We start from the raw sequence: 19,510 nt of genomic DNA, 5'->3' as shown, positions 1-19,510 counted from the left end.
TGCTCTTTACAAGTTGGTGAAGGGTGAGTTTGATGGTGTTCTTTTCCTCATGATTGAATACATATACTTTAAAACCCATTAGAATCTTTTACAGAAGAAGTAGACAAAATCAATATGAGTTGGTGAGGTAGGCAAGGGCTGGATGAGTCTGAAAGAGTTTAGATACATACACATAGATAGATACATACATACACATATCGATATGTGTGTGTGTATACATATATAGATAGACACATATGTATGTAAATAAGATTCCTTTTGTACATATAAAAATAAACATCAGTGACATGTCCTATTTGAATACTTCTATTTACTGATCCACCAAGGGGGAGAATGTGGAGCACTAATATAAGAAAGTGTAAGAAAGTAAGAGCTTACTATAACAGAAAAGTAAAAGTCAGAACCATGACCCCCCAAAGAAAGAAAGAAAAACAAGCAAGTAAATCATGTCCCTAACTTCCCATTGGCTATAAAAAAGGATTTAGACCCACTATTGCTGTTTCCCTGAAGCAAATATACTGATGTATATCATATACTTTATGCACATTAAACCATTTCCTGGGTTTATCGTCTCTTCTAGGATGATCTCATTTTTAATATTGTATGTGTTTTTAAAAACTGGATTATTTTGTTAATTTTATCAAATTGTTTGTTAAATGAAATTTGCTGAATTTTATTGTGAAATATATAATAAACACAAATATATACATATTTATATACAATCTATGTGTATGTGTACAAATCAAAAATTTTAAAATATTTTTAGAAGGATGAGATAGATAAAGAGTGTTAACTTAGCAGAGGCATATATAACAAAACCAAAATAGCTTTTGCTGAATCCTTATAATTATTATCAAGAATGTCTAGGTGCTTAGAATTGAGCTATGCAAAACAACTAAAATGATTTCACATCATCTGAAAATTTAAAAAACATATTTTTAAGAATTAAGTGCATATAAGAAAATGTGAGAATGAAGAAACAAAAAAATGAAAGAAATAAGGCATACTTCTAGAAACAGTGATGCTTACCAAATCCAGAAGTAAATTTATTATAATATTTTAAAGTATGCAAGTACAAGGAGAACTCATAGAACTCCAAGTTCAATCTAAGTAATACTGGTCAAACAACAATTTTATGGTGTGGTCTAGAGGGCAGTCAGGTATGCACACCTACATCAATGTTTTAGAAAATAAGAGTTAAGGCCCTTACTGAGTCATGAAATCAATAACATATTAGAAACATTTTAAGTGGAATAGAACAAAACAAAACAGAAAAGAATAGAAACATGAAATAGAAAAGATAACGTCTTTGTATTTTCCAAGGCAAGGGTGCTACTTCAAGAAACTTTGTTTCAGATATATATATATACCTACAGAAAGACAGATATAAGATTTTGTTTTGTTTTGTTTTTTTTACTGTGGCTACCTACCATATGTTTTGACAGCTCCTACCTTTTACAGTATGAGTGAAAAATAATTTTCATGACACCAATAAGGCAATGTTCTACTTTGAAAGTATTGCAAATGGTGACCTTTCTGCTAGTACAAATGGTAAAGCACTTCACAAATAAAACCCTGTAGTCGAAATAATCAACATGAAGTGATGATGTAGGGAAAGAAAAGGAGGGGAGGCCAGAGCAGTGGGGAGTGGTTGGCAGTGATAAAGAGCCACTTCAATCTATCAAAGAAAAAAATGCAGCTATTAGATTAGCTACTGTCCACAACTAGTGGTTTCTTCTCCACTTCCTCATCCCCTACACTGTTTTTCTTTTCAAACGTGTGAGCTCTCAGACAATACAGATTTTGACATTTCCCATAATATAGAATGGCTCAAAACTCATTACAATCAACAATCATTATAATCAACTGGGTGAAATGGCTGGAAGATGCTTAAATGCCTTTAGTGCCAGCTTCTCACTCACTGAAGCAGACCTCAGACCATCTCTCACCGCTGATTTGGCCACGGCTTAATGCATTGTAGCTGGGACTCTGATTTACTAGGAGAAAGGGAAAAAAGGAAAAAGTTGAATGTTTTAATATGAACTGAAAGGCTTCCCTCCTTCTTTCTATATTCTGTAACTTCCCACCAGCCATATTTTCCTTCTGATTATGCTGACGAGATATTTTTTGGATTCTACATTAGGGCAAGGTTCTGTATGCATCCCGTGTGATTTCTCAATCTCGAGGGAACTAACTTTGGGAAGGTTTTCCACACATGCATGTGATTTAAGCATTTATTATGAAAATGAGATGTATACTCATCTCAAAGATTTGGAGAAACCAATGGAGGGAATCTTAGGCTGTGAGTCAGTTCACCTGGGATTCTCACCCAATCATGAAATAGCTGTTTATATAAAATGGACACATTCCTGCATCTCTCTGGGTTTAGTTGCTGTAAAACATCTGCTCCTCATCTGTAAAACAAGTGAGGAACTTGGCTAAATGTTATTAGAATTTCCTTTCATTCTAAAACTCCTGGAATTTCTCCCTAAAACTATGGGATAAATACAAAAATGCTCACTATGTGTTTTTTTTAAGCACTGAGCCATGATAATACCAACTAAATAAAATATACCTATAGACTGCTAGTTAGTTGCAGCCTCCTGTTAGTTACTAATTGTTAAAAACTAGAACAATTCTAAGGAAACTATGTGAACCAAAAGAGGAAAAAAGTAAAAAATAAAGCCCATTTAAGATACTACCAAGGAAAGGATCCATACAGATGTGCCTTTATGGAGAAGTAATAATAGTAGAAAACTCTATTCTGTTTATCCTCTGACTGGAGATAACCAACAATGCCTCAGCTGAACAGAGTTTACCCACCATAATTCTATTTGAAAGAATGACTGAGGAAGCTTGGGAAGAAAAAGTGATCCTAATGGAAGAAAAAATTACTCAGGCTTGACCTATAACATCTCCATATAAGCCCAACAGGAGGGAGGGTGGGTGAACTGACTCACAGCCTAAGATCTGAGTTCTGGAAGAGCTCTTATTTTAACTTGTTTTCCAACTGAGGCTGTGGTGTGGGGTGAGGGACTAGGGAGGAGGAGGAAGCTAGCAATTATTTTGTTGGCAGCTTTAGCCCACACACTCCCCAGTGAGTATATTAAAACTGCAATGCAAATGACATTAAGTGGTACAAAGTTGAATACTGTTTTATTTTAATAGAAATATATTTAACATCTATAACTTGTATATAAAAACCCATGGGGCTTCCCTGGTGGCGCAGTGGTTGAGAGTCCGCCTGCCGATGCAGGGGACGCGGGTTCGTGCCCCGGTCCGGGAAGATCCCACATGCCGCGGAGCGGCTGGGCCCGTGAGCCGTGGCCGCTGAGCCTGTGCGTCTGGAGCCTGTGCTCAGCAACGGGAGAGGCCACAACGGTGAGAGGCCTGCGTACCGTTAAAGAAAAAAAACAAAAACCTATGAATTTTAAAGATATTGTTGTCTAGGATGTTGAGAGAAACTAAGTAATTGATTTGAAGAAAACAGGCAGTCAACGGCAATCCTGGTGGTGTGCAGATATAGCAAACATCTTAAAGGTGACCCATGAATGGCCAAAGTGCAGCCATTGACTTTCTAACTTGTCAACTTCCTTGACTTTCTAACTTCCTGTCTCTGCACATATGTTTGGACTTCACATATGCTTTCATTTCTGCTTCTTTTGAAGGCATTTGAGAAGACACATTTTAAAAGTTAAAGAATTAATTTAAAATGCAAACCACAGCTTCCTAGTTGTTTAAAGGGGGATTCCCCCACTTAGAACAAGGAAAAGTAAGGCTATGCACAGTTCTTTAAGACCAGGGATTTTGGCAGAAATGGTTTGCTGCAGGCACTGTTGAAACAGATTGGTTATAGCACCATGTCTAATAATACCAAGGAAAGCAAAACTATGACAGGTGTCCAACTTGGCAGTCCTTCCCCCAGTAAGACCATATAGTTTTTGGCAACCAAAAAATAAAGCTTCATCAGATGTACATAAGAGATGATTCACAGCATCTTATCTCTAGACCGTACTTTCCTTACTTCCATGGAGACAGGAAAGCCACAGCTCTTACCTGTAGAGACAGCATCACAGGACGATGTTTTCAAAGCACTCTTCCTGGTCACTAACTCCTACAGATTGGAGAATTGTCCTGTTTCTTCAGTGGTAAGGAATAACAGTGTTAATACAGATGTTCTACATCAGGTAGAGATCAAGCCTTTTGACCCTTAGGTGATTTTAGATGGAAAAATGTAAGTTCTTAAGTACATCACTGTTACAGAGATTTATCAGTTTGAGCTATGGAAATTATGACAGATACTAATATGTCTTTTTTTTTTCCACTGAAAAATGGTCAATCTTGAAAGGGACATTCTATTGCTTCAGAGCTGTAGTACAGAGCACTGGTTTGGGGGTCATATTTAACCTCCAGCTAGTTAGCTGTTTGGCCCTAGGAATGATATTAAACTTCTCTAGGCTTCAGGTTGGCTCTGCAAAATAAAATAATAAGAGACTAAAATTTAAAAATGTGTGTAAATATTAACTGATATATATTAAGTGCTTAAAAAAGCAACCCACACATTTAAGATTAAAGGCATTATTTTTGCATTGATCTTATACATACAAGTTTCAAGGTCAATTTGGTACTGTAGCTAAAATCCGGAAATGTCAGATTTTCTCACCTAGCCATACTTATACTAATGTCATTCATTAAATTTCTACCTTATTTTTCTGTTTTGCTCTGTTTCATTCTGTATTATCTTCTCTTAAAACCCTGTAGTCGCTTGCATCGTTTCCCTGCCCAGTGGAGGATGTTGGCAGCCCAGGTTTTTGTTGTATTTCACTTTCAGAGATGTGTCCTCAGACCCTTAAATGTGGCACTGCATCTCTTTTTTGTATTGCCACCTTTTTAAAAAGGTTGATTCATTTAGCTGTGCACCGGCATGTTGTTAGAAAGAGGCTCTCACAATCCACTTGGGAGAACAAATAAAATCTTCCAGCCTCTGCTGATGCATAATCAATAAGGACCTGGGTGTTTCAGATTTTACTTATCTTATAGCTACCTCTGCAGCGTAAAGGGAGATTAGAACACTCAAGGATTCTAGGGATACTCATAAACTTGGCTGAGGGATTTTGGTTTCTAACTTAATAGGCCCACAGTGAATATTTTTATTGTTTTGCATCTACTGGGGATAAATTATCAATTTCCCTCAAGACAGCCAATGTTAGCACCTGATTTACTCCTCAGTTAGCAGGTTCACATCCTTATCTCACTCCTGTTTCTAGCAGTGCTTCTGAGAGGATACAGAAACAGACGTTTCCTGATTTGACAGTTGGTGAAAGGTACTGCAAACTTCACTATATTATTTTGTCTTTATCATTTAACAAAATAGGTAACTCAAATACTAACTGTATGAGTTTCCTAGGGCTGCCATAACAAAGTACCACAAAGTAAATGGCTTAAAGAACAACAATGTACTGTAATCCTGGGGATGGAAGTCCAAGATCACTGTGTTCACAGGGCCATGCTCCCTCAGAAGGCTCTAGGCAGGATTTGCTCCAGGCTTCTCTTCTAACTTCTGATGGTTCCCTATCTTGTGGCAGCATGACTCGAGTCTTCATTTGGCTTTCTCTCCATTTGAGTGTCTGTCCCTGTGTCCAAATTTCCCCTTTTAATAAGAATACCAGTCCTATTGGATTAAAGGCCACCCCTTCACCGGTATAACCTCATGTTCACTAATTACATCTACAAAGGCTCTATTTCCAAATAAAGTCACAATTCAACCCATAACACAATTGAACACGTAAATTCATTTATGAATTAATTACTTTATTCTAAGACCTAGTCTATAATAAAAGCTTATTTTTTCAGATTGGTCTCTGGTAGATGAGTTTATAGCATAGGACTCCCAGGGATTTCATTCAGTATGCCGAGTGATAGAAACACCTGGAAGAACACAGGGACCATATTTCCTGACTGTGAGCTGACTGTACAAGGAGAAATAGCATCTATCTTTTCAATGCTGTGGCTGAGGTTCACAGTGTATGACGTCCAAGCATTCCCAGCAAATGAGCAAAGCATGTAAGGTTTTCATATGCAACACTGATTCACAACACAATAGCACATCTGCACTGTATAAAAAGTCTAGATAGACCACTTCATGAATTACACCTCAATTGAGGTGTAAAATTGTGAATATGTTAACTGCAATTCAGATAAATTAATCATCAATTCTTAAATCCTCTGATTCCTATTTCATAAAAGAGTGAACTTGATATAATGTCCATCTCTTCATCCAGCCACTCTAAATTATTTAAACTTACAGGGGTGGGTCCTCATCATTTACATCGGCATACGGAATTTAGTGAAAAGTGTGGGCGATGGATTTTTGCCGTGCCTTTTACCCACAGTAGCAGAGCTTTATCTGGGAGACAGTCGCTTAAATAGTTCCTTTAAAGGACTGTGATTTACTGAAAATTATGTTTATGCCTAACAATGCTAAGCACACAGCTGGTGCTGAACAAAGTATTTGTTGAAGAAATAAAAATGATTTACCAAGAAATCAGTACTTATCCAACTTTAAATTTTTTCCGTAAGCATTTATTCACCATGAACAAAGTTTGAACTGGAGACTAAAAGACAATAAAGGAGAGAAAACGCAGAAGACAGAAGGGTGGGGAAAAATGACAAAGAAAAAGAGGGAGAAAGAGAAAGGACATCATAGAGATTAAAGACTGCAGTTCCTCTGTTCTGTGCACTACACCACTCGGCTCTTTCAGAACTCATTCAAGTACACTGGTACTTCCAAACAGAACTTGGAATTTGAAATGGCTTTTAAAAATGCAACATATTCATTCAGTATGAAATAAATGGTTTGTTAAGAGATTTTTTTTTTAACAAAGTTTAAGAGGCTGAGTCATAGCAAGAAGTCTTAAATCCTATTGGCTTATTTTGATTGCATTTGCAAGTACCTCATGAAAATGTGCAAATCAGCCCATCTCAGCATTTCAGGCTTCCTGTTGATTGTGTGACAGAGTTGCCAGGCACATAACACATTTATTTTACAGCACTGCATGATGAACTCACAGTGTTTTACCTCCAGGACTGAAAGTCCTTAATTTGTTCTTTGAGGAACAGTCTGTTTTCATCAGGAGACACGCTTTGGTTGATCAAGAAATTCTACAGAGAGTGACAGTAAAGAAAAAGGATCTGAGGATAAGGGTTAGCAAGGAAGTATCTGCCCAGTGCCTGTGAAAACATAACAGTTCTTATTTTCCAATTAAACACATTTATTCTTTTTTAAATGAAGTTTCCAGAATAGCAATAGCAATAGCAATCCAGCACAATAGCAATGTCCAGGGCAAAGGAAAAAATGAAACAAAACGCAGAAAACATTGATCAGTGAATCTGTACTGAATGCTCTGTTTAAGGGAAGTCATGTAAATGTCAAGAAGTATATAACACATTTAAAACATGGTTTGGGGAAAACATTACTCTCTGCTTAAGTATCTATTATCATTTTTCTAAATCCACTTTACGTTGTGAGGTGAGAAAAATATATGTACAATAGATATTGCTTTTCTGGTTGGTATTAGAATTAGGGAATATCTTGATGTATTCATTTGATATATACATATATATTTATTATTTATCTCCTCCATGTTAGCCACTCACCCCCTAACACCCTCTTCAGACATTGAAGATTCACGGATGAAATGACAGACACTCTCCCTCCCTATGTGGAGTCTACGCTCTAGTATGAGCTCATCTTAACAAGCTACTGGGGGCAAAGGTGAGATTTGGGGGGCTGGGGTGAGGAAAAAACAAAAGAGACTCATAGTGTGCTCAGGATAGGAGAGGAGCATTAATTTAGGGATGGGGCAAGCACAAAATCAAGTAAAGGGTTTAGCAGAAAGAGAGGAACAAGAATAAGGTAAAAAGCTGAAACCTGAGGTAGTGAAAATGCCTGAGAAACACTGAAAAATCAGACTGGTTAATATCCAATTTTAAAATATCTGTTGAACAAGTGTTTTGTCATTACCTGTGAATAACCAGAATAATCCACTACACACCTGGAGCTACCACCAGACATAGAGAACTGGCATTCAGAAGAAGCTAGAAACTGGAGCAGAGATGTCTAGTAAACATTGCACACAGGGTAACTCAAGGGACTCGGGTGGGTCTGAGTGTGAGATGAAATCTGATCTGAAAGGGCACAGTGGGGCCGCAAATGAAAGCCATTATAGAAATCTCTCCTACTCTGTGTGTGTGTGTGTGTGTGTGTGTGTGTGTGTGTGTGTGTGTACATACCTGTGTGTAGTTATTTATCATATATAAATAATTACCTTTAAAGGAGAATTTAAATTTGAATCCCAAATTCAGCAGCCAACTATTCCTGTTTGGTCTCTTAAGTTGTAAAACTGAGCATGCCTGGTGCTTCCTGACTTCACAGAGCCTCAGTATTCACATCTGTGCAATAGAGGGTATCTCTTTCTGTTCCACAGGACATTTCTGAAAGCCAAATTCAACAATACACGTTAAAACAATTTGTAGATTGCCGCCTGCTGAACAAATAATGATAGTAATAACTTTTATTTGTACACCTCTGAACTCTTTTAAAGCTATTTACCATACATTATCTTCTTTTCTGTTCACAGCCACTCTGCAAGACAGACCTTACCGATCCTATTGAAAGGCAGTAAGACAAAGCTCCGAGAGGCTAATTGAGTATCTCAAAGTCACACAGCAAACGTGAGAGGTCACTTCATATTTCAAGAGCTGCACTTTTCCACCACATGCATTTTTAGAGCCATTCAATGAGCTGTTAGGTAATCTGCCTCAGCTTCACCTAACCCATTTTGCCTCTGACAGTGAACCAGCTCTGTACAAATGACCCACTGTCAGAGATCTTGAACTATACGATCTTTCTATTTAGTTAAAAACAAATATTCAGAGATATGGAGAAGGTAGACTAAATAGTAGGAAAGTGGAGAAAATGTTGAAGTTTGAAACAGAGTTCTTATCATGCTGGGTAATTGCTTTCCATAGGGTTTTTTTTTTTAAGCAGAAATTATAGAGCCATAATATGCTAATGAACATTCAGACTCACAGCGTGCGCTGTAATGACTCTGGTGGAGAAGCACGCAGCTTCCATTCACTTCTGAACAAGCTGCCAGATGAAACCATACCTAGTTTCAAGCAATCATAGATTAAATAATATCAGTACCTTACTTTAAAATATGCACACACACCCACCACCGCCATAAAATAATATACTAAATTACAATAAAATAGAAATCTAATCAGAAATGAAAAGGAATCTTTAGAGCAAATTGTGAAATGACCCCCAAATTAAGCATCTTATAAGGTTAAACAAAGCAGAATATGTTGGGGGTCTGAGGGCAACCTCATTCTCATCCAAGTTTGCTGTCAATCGCAATTCTTAAAATGCCAGAACCTGAGAAACAGAACATCAATAAAAAAAAATGTTGTAGTGATATTAAGCACAGGACAATCCTCTTAACACTTTCTCTAGACCAGTACAACTTCTCACCTCTCAATATGGATCAGTTGGAGTGTGGGTGTGTTTTACGTATATGTGAATAGACTACCCAGTCTAGCCCCTGCCACCGGTTCCCTCACAAAAACATAGTTGCCAGCATCTCAGATCTCAGCACACTGGACTTAAATAATTTACTAATTGTCTCGCCACATCATTTTGCCAACTGATAGGAAAAAATCCCGTCAGTAAGCAGCTGATTATTTTTATGATTCCTCTGTCTGTGCTGTGTGACTGCAGTACGGTACAGCCATGAATTCATGAGATGCTGTCACCTCTTTCTTCCTCCGTTTTCTCTACTTAGGACTAAAATGCATTTGGCTATTTGTCCTAATTTGAGTCTATATTGCTAGTGCCCTTCCTGAAGATAAAGTTCATGCTGCTCTCTTTTCCCTCCTTCTGAAGAATTCCATGCAAGGCTGAGACAATACTTTCTCAGTCCCAGAAATATACATCTTATCTAGTTGCCCAATTTAAGGCAGTTTTATGTATGCATGGATGTACAAGTGAATGTACAGATATATGTCTCAGTTTGGGTTCCTCCAGAGCCTTGAAAAAAGGATTGAGCACAAATAGTTGGTCTGGAACATTATCCCAGGAAATATTAGTGAAGGAGGGAAGTCATAGGTTGTGTTAATTCTCCTTTCGCTTTGCAAGAGGGCAGACCTGGCTCCAACTATCAAAAAAGCTGCTGGGCAAAGACAAGCAGAGTGTGGCATGTAGAAGTCAGAACTCTATGCATTACATGGTAAGGCCCTGAGGAATATAACCGGGCACCAGCTGCATTTGCTTCAGGATAGATATAACCCCCAAATGGGATAATAATATAGAACATACATGTCACGGTGCTGTTAGGATAAAATCAACACATATGTATAGACCACTAGGGTCTGTGTGTGATAAGTATTCAATAGGCATGTTATACCTATGATTATTATGATTATGATATTATTTTACCAATTTGTCATGTCTTCATTTTTATTCCATTAGTTATAATTCATTTCTGTGCTTTTTTATATATTTCTTGCCTATTCCAGAAGTTATTTTAATGACTTACAATTATAAATAAATTGTAAAAAATTTTAAATGTGACAAATAGAGAGATACAGTTGGAAATATAGACTGGAACAATGAATAGGACTAAAAACACATATCACAGTGACCTACACATTTGTCATGACAGATATATTACATATATAAGTATATAGATATTTCTTTATAAGCCATTTAAAAGACAAAATCAGCAAGATTGCAAGCCAGAGCTAGTTTCTTATTAAATCTGAGCAAAGAGGCCAAGAAAGGATTGAGAATCTCTTCTGAAGTCAATAGGCCTGGGCGTTTCAAGGTCCAAAGATAACATAAGGAAAATATTGGCCACATATTCCATAAAAATTGTATTCTTTTACAAGAGACATAGAACACATCAACATTTGATATGTTTGCCATTTATACAGAAATGCAGTGTGTGGATAGTCATGTGAGATGTGCCCTGCTTCTCAAATTCCAAATAACTTTAGTCTGACGAAGGTAAGTCTGTTCTAATAGACTCATATGGCCCATAGATGTTACCCATGGAAAAACTGCTCTCATCAGGTCACACACAAATATTAAAAGAAGAGGTAGATTAGTGGTTCTCAAACTTTCTTGGTTCATGACACTGTTAATGTTTCATAATACTTCTTTGGCACTGAGACCAGAATTAATACTACACAGTTCCATGTATTAAGTAGTTAGCTCCAAGCAATTGAAAAAGTATTTATGGTTCTAACAATGTAGTAATCATTTAAAAATACACATAAATTTAAATAAAAAATAATATTTTAATTTTTCTCTTACCTAATACTTATAATGGAATCTGCTTTCTGTTGGACACTGCATGCTAACCCTATTTGCAAATTCCAACTCTTGCATTCCTTCAACTAAGAATAATCTCTGGCTTCGGAGCCCATGTTTCTCACCTGTGATGGCAAGTGAGAAGTCCCAGGGAATCAACGTCCCACAAGGGCATTCCCAACCACCCAGTGGTAAGAGTTGGTGTATAAATACTCCAGTTCCCTTAGCTATGAAGGGGCATAACTCTGAGGTGTTTGTTCTACTCTGTCTCCCTGAGTTCCCTTAAGGCATTAAGCTTCAGTTACCTACAGTGGGAGTTTGCATGATAATGTACCCTTTTAATGGCTGTCTTCCCCTCTGTTTTTCTAGTGTTTCCTGGAATCACCTCCCAATCAATACCCTTCTATACTCAAACCCTTTCTCGGGGTCTTTTCCTGGAGGAAATCAAACTAACATGAATTAATGACTCATCGGCCTTACACCATGTGCTAACAATTCTTTCCTTATAAAGTTTCTCACTTCTTTCCTTTGCTTTTTATCACAGATGGTAACCTGAAGTGTTATGTATATGACAGGCACAGTTAATCATTATATTCTCACAGTGCCTAATCACACTAATATTCACTCAACTGAAATACATCAAGCACCCATGTTTTATATACTGTGCTCAGTGCTGGAAATACCAATATAAATAAATATAAATAGGACATACAATTCCTGCCTTCAAAAGTTTATAGTCTCCGGAGAAGAAAAACTTATGAACTGATGACTACTAATTTTTTTTTTTTTTTTTTTTTTTTTTTTTTTTTGCGGTATGCGGGCCTCTCACTGTTGTGGCCTCTCCCGTTGCGGAGCACAGGCTCCGGACGCACAGGCCTAGCGGCCATGGCTCACGGGCTTAGTTGCTCCGCGGCATGTGGGATCCTCCCGGACCAGGGCACGAACCCGTGTCTCCTGCATCGGCAGGCGGATTCTCAACCACTGCGCCACCAGGGAAGCCCCTGATCACTACTAATATTAAGTAAATGCTTGAAAACCCTTAATAAATAGTTCCTGAATACTTGAATAGACATTCGTCATGTCCCCATAATTTTCTTTTTTTAAACTGTTGTTGTCTTCTTCTTTATCTCTTCATACAGCATTGTCAGAAAAGAGCAAAAGCAGTGGGTATAGGTCATAAGTCACATGTTAGGAAAATCCCCCTTTTTTGCCTCTGCAGTCAATGTAGGGTCTGTTTGGTCCATTTGTTTAGAATAATGCATTTTGAGACCAAGATTATAAATCTCACTTTGGGCAGACATATGGAAAAGAAATCATGAAAGAATTAACACCAATCCATCACCACTGCTAAAGAAACAGCTTAAAAATCACTCATGGTGGGATAATAGCATCATGCTTATTAGTAAAGGAGACTGAGTCATGAAAAAAATCATGTGGAAATCTTCCCCCTTTCCCAAATTATCTCCACTCATTAATAATAAAGGTCCCTTGGGAAAGTCCTCTTCAGTGATCAGAGATCAGAAAAGTGCTACCTAGGTCCATATACATTAAGTTGAGCAGTCCTTTGCCAGATTACCCATGATTCCTCATATGGAATTAAGTTAAACAGCTAGCTAGCTAGATAGACATAAAGATATATATTGAAGGATATAATGAATTCTTAATTCCTTGCTCCCCATCAACAACAAAGATAAAATTAAATGACTTTAAAATAATTAGGAGTTATTTTCAATTTAGCTATATTTTCACCGAAGGTCTAGATAGGTCTTGTTAGGGGAGTAGAAGGAAAATAAATATACTATTCCATACAATATCATAAGGCAAGTTACATAGTGACCACGATCTCAACTAGTGATCACAATTTGAAGCCATCGAATATCAGGAGTTGGTAAAAGAGAGCAAAGAGGCTGCCACAATGAGGGCTTGAAAGGAAGGCCATACTTCCCTTGAACAATTTAATACTCTGTTGGTCTGATACAGCCTGCAATTTATGACCTGGAATTAAGCATTGAAGGAAGGGAGACTTGAAACTCAACTCAGAGGTTTCTCGAATGAATCATTGATAAGGAGATACTGTGTTTATATGGTTATGGTTGCCATGTTGCTATGGTTGCCCTGTCTAAACAAGGGACAAGGTAAACAGGAAGCTTTTCATTGCCCTCCCATCTCCTTCAGCTTCAGACAGCCAGAAAATCAAGTTATCCACACCCATGAATGCTTTCACACAGACACATACACAACACACACACACAGAGGCAAGAACATTTTAAACTCCTATAGTACCTACGTCCCTGACAATTTTCAAAGGCTGTCACTGGTTAAATACCAGGAATTAACAAGTGGAGATGAAATTTGTATTACATCATATTCAATAACTATGCATCATTGCCAAGGACAAAAGGAAAGGAATCATTTTAGAAAAATACACTTTAATTTTTTTCTTAATTATTTGTAATGACCTTTTAGAAAATAGTAGTAAATTAACTGTCCCTTTCACCTCTTTGTTAGAATCAATATCCCAAACTCAGAAACACTACACATCTTACATTTTGTAGTATCTTCTGGTAGTACTTCTAAAAGGTTTCGGGTTTTATGTGTTTGTATAATTTGGGGGATTTTAAATGGGTGCATTGAAGCAGGGAGAATAAATAATAGGTTTAGCAAAACCCCCCTATTCTGAACTAACTAAAAGGGAACGTCCTGAATTAATGACTATGTTGAAGTCAATGCTATCTTTTTCCCTCCTGAATATGTTCAGTACCTCACACTAGGCTAATAAAATGTTGCCTAGAAGCAGTCATTAGAGAAACTACTTTACTAAATAAGAATGTAAATAAGAATAAGTCACAATTTGTAGTGTATCGATTGTTTTAAGGGAATATTCTGAAGTACAATTTACATAAACCAATTAAAGGCAACCCTAACAAACTAGTTTACATGATAAAATCAAGCCATGGGCTCTTATAACTAGAGAACTAATAGTCCAAGTGTTGTTAGACATTTACACAGCAAGCCTAATACAAATGTTTCATTTCAATAAACGCTATACATCTACAATCTTGATATTACACCCATTTTACTTATATTGGACAAAGGAGCATTGACAATTCTCCATACACAGATATATGCATACACCCATCCTTTGTTGATATTTAGCACAGAAGAAATAAAAACCTCATGCATATTTTGCTCTTGTTATCTAGGGCCTATAAGAATACCATAAAGGGTGAAAAGTAGAATATCTAGAAAAAAAAACTAACATACTGATCACAAATAAATGGCCCCTCTGGAAACAAAACAAAGATAAATAACAAAAATAGTCATTTTATCTCCCAGGGAATAATAATTTAAAATACATTTTTAAGATGTAAAAATCATGATATCAAAGACCAAACCAAAAAAAAAAAAAAAACTGTTGCAATTGATAGTTATGGTCAAATGCTGATGAATCAATTCAAGGTAAAGTAGAAATGAGAAGACAATTAAGACAGCATCTTTAAAAACACTATTCTACTAATCAAACTAGGAGACCAGACAGCAGGCAAATGCCAAGAAATACAGGTCTGATGTCTGCTCTTTCCCGGACATTTGTGTTCAAGAGTAATGTAATTTTTTAAATGTGAGAGATAACAGTGCCTAGTCAAAGAAAACAATACATTTTAGGTGTGTAAGGAAGACTTTTCCTTGACAGACAAGGATAGCAAACACTGTTACTGGACTGATTCAGGATAACTTACCACCAATTCTATAAAAAAGAAAATTTTTTAAATCGTACAAAAATATATAGTTCTTTATTTTAGTTTCAGCCAACCTCTATTCATCAGTTATCAATAAGGAAAACACGTGAACTATTTTTGTCATTAACAAAACACTTAAATTTCCTCCACTGCTCCTTTTACTGTTTTAACTGGAATTTCAGAGGATCGTATGCAGCCTCCAAGCCAACATCAAAGATGCAAGAGGTGAAATGATTTGCTCGTCTCATAAATATTTGGAAACCTGGCTTCAACTAGAATTAGCTATCTTGATTGTATCTCTAAGAGAACTTAGTGGAGTGCATGTTTCTTTGGTGCAGAGATAGAACAATAGCTGACAGAGACAACAGCAGCTCATGTTTCCTTTTTTTTCCTCATCAATGTCACAGAATCATCAAGAGTTAAGTATCCTGGCACAAACCACATTACAATAATCAGCTGCCCAACAGGATGGGTCTTTTACTAAAATGGAGAGAGTCTGAAGAGAGTACTTCTTGAGCCTTTCAGAGTAGTTAGTCCTTGGCTTCTCTGCTAGGATGGTAAAGGAGAGTCAGGCTTCATTAATGTCAACTCTGATAAAATTGCTGGGGACATGGGGACTTCAACTGTAGAGGAGTGGAGTAAGTCTCTCAATTCTTTTAAAATCAACATCTAACAGAGCTTTCTGAAAATATCACATATGGCATGTATCAACCTATGACATGTGGCCAATAACAGATATAAATTTAACTTGGGAAATTAGATATGAAAGGCATAGTAACTCATTAATAATGTGCATTATTCAACTCTAGAGACAATACATGAGTAATTAGGCAAGACACAGTCAGTGGACAGTTTCAATCACCAGTGCTGTCGTGATCAGGGACGCAATGCAGGAATTTACCGTGGGGGAGATGGAGGTGTACCTTTTGAGTTGTTGGGGATGTGTTTGGCAAAGGTATTCCAAGAGACTTGATAGTGAAAGGAGCCGCCTTGCCTACATGTCAAGATTACACAGGAATGAGGAGGCTGGTAGCAGGGAAGAAATAGAGCTTTATTACTGTTGAGAGATATATTTTCACTGGAAGGGAAGTCAACGGTGGATAAATAATATTGTTTAAGGAGTAATAATGTTGTCATCTACTAGAACTGGTTATCATCCATGGGCAATGCCCAGCCTGGGTAACATAGAGAGAATTATAGAAATGACAATTATAGTCCTTCCATTAAGAAACTTACATTAGACTCTATTATATTAGAGATATCCTCAAACTAAAAGAGATGATAAGAATGCATAGCAGTATGCATAAGATATAGTTACCAAAAAATGTGATGAAGAGAATTATCATTATTGTTTAAAAAGGAAGTTTAGCATTAATAAGAGACAAGTCAAGAAAGGCTATAAGGAATTAAAATAAGAGTGGGCCAATTGAATTTCAAAGTGAAAAAGGAAAGACATGCATGCAAGGAGTAAGGTAAAAGTAGGTGTAGGTAGTAATGATCACACTCTTTCAGGAGGATGTTGAGTAAATAGATTGGACTGAAGCATTGGATTCTAGATTGTGGACTTCTTGATTGTCATGCTGAAAATGATATTATGTTCTAGAACAGTAGTATACAATAGAACTTTCTGTGATGAGAGATATGCTTTATATTGGTGCTGTCTGATGTTGTAGGAGTATGTGGCTATGGAGCACTTGAAATGTGGCTAGTGTAACTGAGAAATGGAATCTTAATTTTACTTAATTTTAATTAATTAAAATTTAAATTTAAGTGGCCACATGAGGCTAGTGGTGTCAGTGTTAAACAGCACAGCTCTAGAGAGCAGGGAATCACTGCAGGTTTTAACGTAGGTTTTAAGCAGGGAATGACGAGATAAATATATTTTAGACAGATTAATTTGGCAGCAGTGTTTAGGAAAGTCAGGGGAAGAATGAGTAGTTCTTCTGAGATTGCACTAAATTTATAAATCGATCTGGGAGAATTGACATCTTTAAAAGATGTCTTCCAATCACGAACATGATGTATTCTTCCATTTATTTAGGTTTTTCAATTTCTGAATGTCTCTTAACAGGTTTTATAAACTTATGGGAACACAGTGCAACAGTGCATAATAACAAAAGTGTGGAAACGACCCAAATGTTCATCAAAATATAATGTGTGAGTAAAATATAAGGTAATAGTCTATTGCAATAAAAATTAAAGAGCCACATTATGAATAATATTAGATAAATGAAGAGACAAAATGATATATAGTATTACTCCATTCAAAAAGGGCACAATAATAGGCAAAACAAAATATTATTATTTATATGCATAATAAAATCATAGAGAAAAACAAAGAAATGATCTACTATAAAAGTCAGAATAATGATTTATTTGACATGGAAGGGATGAAGTTGCAACATAGGGAATTTCTAGGGTTATTATTAAACCAGTTATTTCTCAATCAAGGTGGTTTGTGTAATAGGGCAGTTGCATTGTATACATTTAGAGATAAGTAAAGACATAGTAGCCATACAGATAAAGTTATTATTTACAACAAAAACAAACGTTGCTCAAATGCTTTGCTGTTACTGTCCACAAAATTTCTAGTTTTCTTTAATTCTATTACTTATACTGACATCAAAGCTATAAATACCTTGTTTATGCATTAAAAATCATAGTTTAAAAATTTTTGCTACTTATTGATTATAATTTGTCCCACTTGACAGTCTTCCATTGTCCTATTTCAAACTTGTACAATTTCATATTGATGATGAATCTACTCTTATTGACTGGTATTAAAAGTTCCAATAGCGATAAGATTCTGAAATCTGGTGAGCTGGCTGAGGCAAAAATAATGACAAGCACAGACCACTTGACTGTTAATTTTTTAAAAAATTCACTTCTCCCCTTCCAAACAAAACAAAACAAAATTAAGACTTCAAAATAAGTATACACATTAAAAAATAAAAAGAATGGTGATTTGAGTCAGTGTCCAGAGTTCTCTGTATTTTATAAATTTCTAAAGGATATAATCCATGTGAAACTAACATTGGCATATGTCACCTGGATGGTTTAGGAAATAGTACAGCAAATGAAAGAGAGATTAAGATTTGTAAGGGTTATAGAATTTGAATACAATAATCTCAGGGGCAGACAGAGGATTTAGAAGAGAAATCTTGCTTGCACTCGCTGAAATTTTCCTCTACTTGTTATTTAGTCACTCGCTGATTCCTTTAATAGCTTTTCAGTGGAAGAATTAAAAGAGAAGACTAGAGGATTGTTAGGGGAGTGACCAGAATGAGGGGGTGGGGTAGCTGCAGCGTCTTGGGAGAGAGGAGAGGATTCTGAAGAGGTGTGAAGAGTTATTAGACCCAACTATGGAAAGAAAATAAAAACATTCTGAATCCCGGAGGCCCCAGCAAAGGAAACCTTGGGGAGATTTTCTGGACCTGAAAAGGAATAGGGCCTGAGAAGCAAAGGCCGGGTGCAATTTCGTGATGTGGAGGAAAACTTCAATAAGAGCCTACAAAACAATTAATCCTGAATGCTGAGAAGCAGGTACACCAGAGGACTTGTCTTTGCTTTATTCTAGATTCTGGATGTGAGTACATGGTCAGCAAAAGCATCTTTCTCCTCAGCCAGTAACAGCACACAGCTAACATATTTAACTCCTTTCTATTTATATAGCTATAAATAGTTACACATATCTTTATATAGTTTCAAAAAAACCAAAAAACCTTACCTTTATTTCAAATGATGGTTTCACAAGAATCCAGATTGTCTCCTGATTAACTCCTCTGCCACCATTAAGAAAGAAAAGTTATACCTATAAAGACTTCATGGTGTAAAATTTAAGTGGTGTGAAAAGAAAGTGGTGTAGATCGGCCCCTTTTGAAAGCTTCTCTCTCTCTCTCTTTTTTTTTTTTTTTTTGCCTTCATTAATGGATTTAACACCATTAAATTGAGAAAGGCAGGACAGAAAGGTGATGTTTTGACAAAATGAGCTCGGTTGTTTGGAAGCGGCCCCTGAAGCAGTAGCTCTGAACTGGGGGCCTTGTGGATTTCTTCATAATGCAGATAAAACTTCATGATATATTTAAATCCTTTTCCGCAAACATTTCCCTGATTTGTTGCCAAGCTGTCACTGAATTTAGTAATCCAGACAGATTACCATAGAGGTTCTATTTTTAGGGTCCTTCTGTTACTGCGGCAGTTGCAGCTGATCGGATTACAGCTACATCCTACCCATGTAAAATGCATTGATGCTTCAAGAGAAACCTGCACTCCACTCCCGTAATTACAATGTCAAGCTCATTGCTGGATATTTCTCTCTGAGTTTATTTTGTAGCTGCATTGTGGCCAATCCATTATCAACTCATGAGATGGTGTGTTTTCTTTTAGTTTTGTTCTGTGT

At 36.6% G+C, this 19,510-nt stretch overlaps 1 long non-coding RNA gene across 3 annotated transcripts; it reads right to left on the bottom strand.

The window, feature by feature from the left end:
- Nucleotides 1-1,020: 1,020 nt before the first annotated feature.
- LOC136794668 (uncharacterized) lies at nt 1,021-19,174 on the bottom strand. Of its 3 annotated transcripts, none has more exons than XR_010841744.1 (6): nt 18,839-19,174; nt 9,092-9,170; nt 8,328-8,493; nt 6,954-7,161; nt 4,057-4,140; nt 1,021-1,997 (listed from the first exon to the last, which is right to left on the bottom strand). It is a non-coding gene; the product is annotated as an uncharacterized lncRNA (long non-coding RNA). The 3 variants fall into 3 exon arrangements; XR_010841745.1 differs by lacking the exon at nt 9,092-9,170 and adding an exon at nt 3,182-3,390 and having other exon boundaries at nt 1,034-1,997; XR_010841743.1 differs by lacking the exon at nt 9,092-9,170 and having other exon boundaries at nt 1,024-1,997.
- Nucleotides 19,175-19,510: the final 336 nt, after the last annotated feature.

This window comes from Kogia breviceps, chromosome 8 (genome assembly GCF_026419965.1).
Source record: "Kogia breviceps isolate mKogBre1 chromosome 8, mKogBre1 haplotype 1, whole genome shotgun sequence".
Lineage (NCBI taxonomy): Eukaryota > Metazoa > Chordata > Mammalia > Artiodactyla > Physeteridae > Kogia > Kogia breviceps.
The sequence above is the reverse complement of the archived record's forward strand: the minus strand, read 5'-3'. Positions and strand labels throughout refer to the sequence as shown.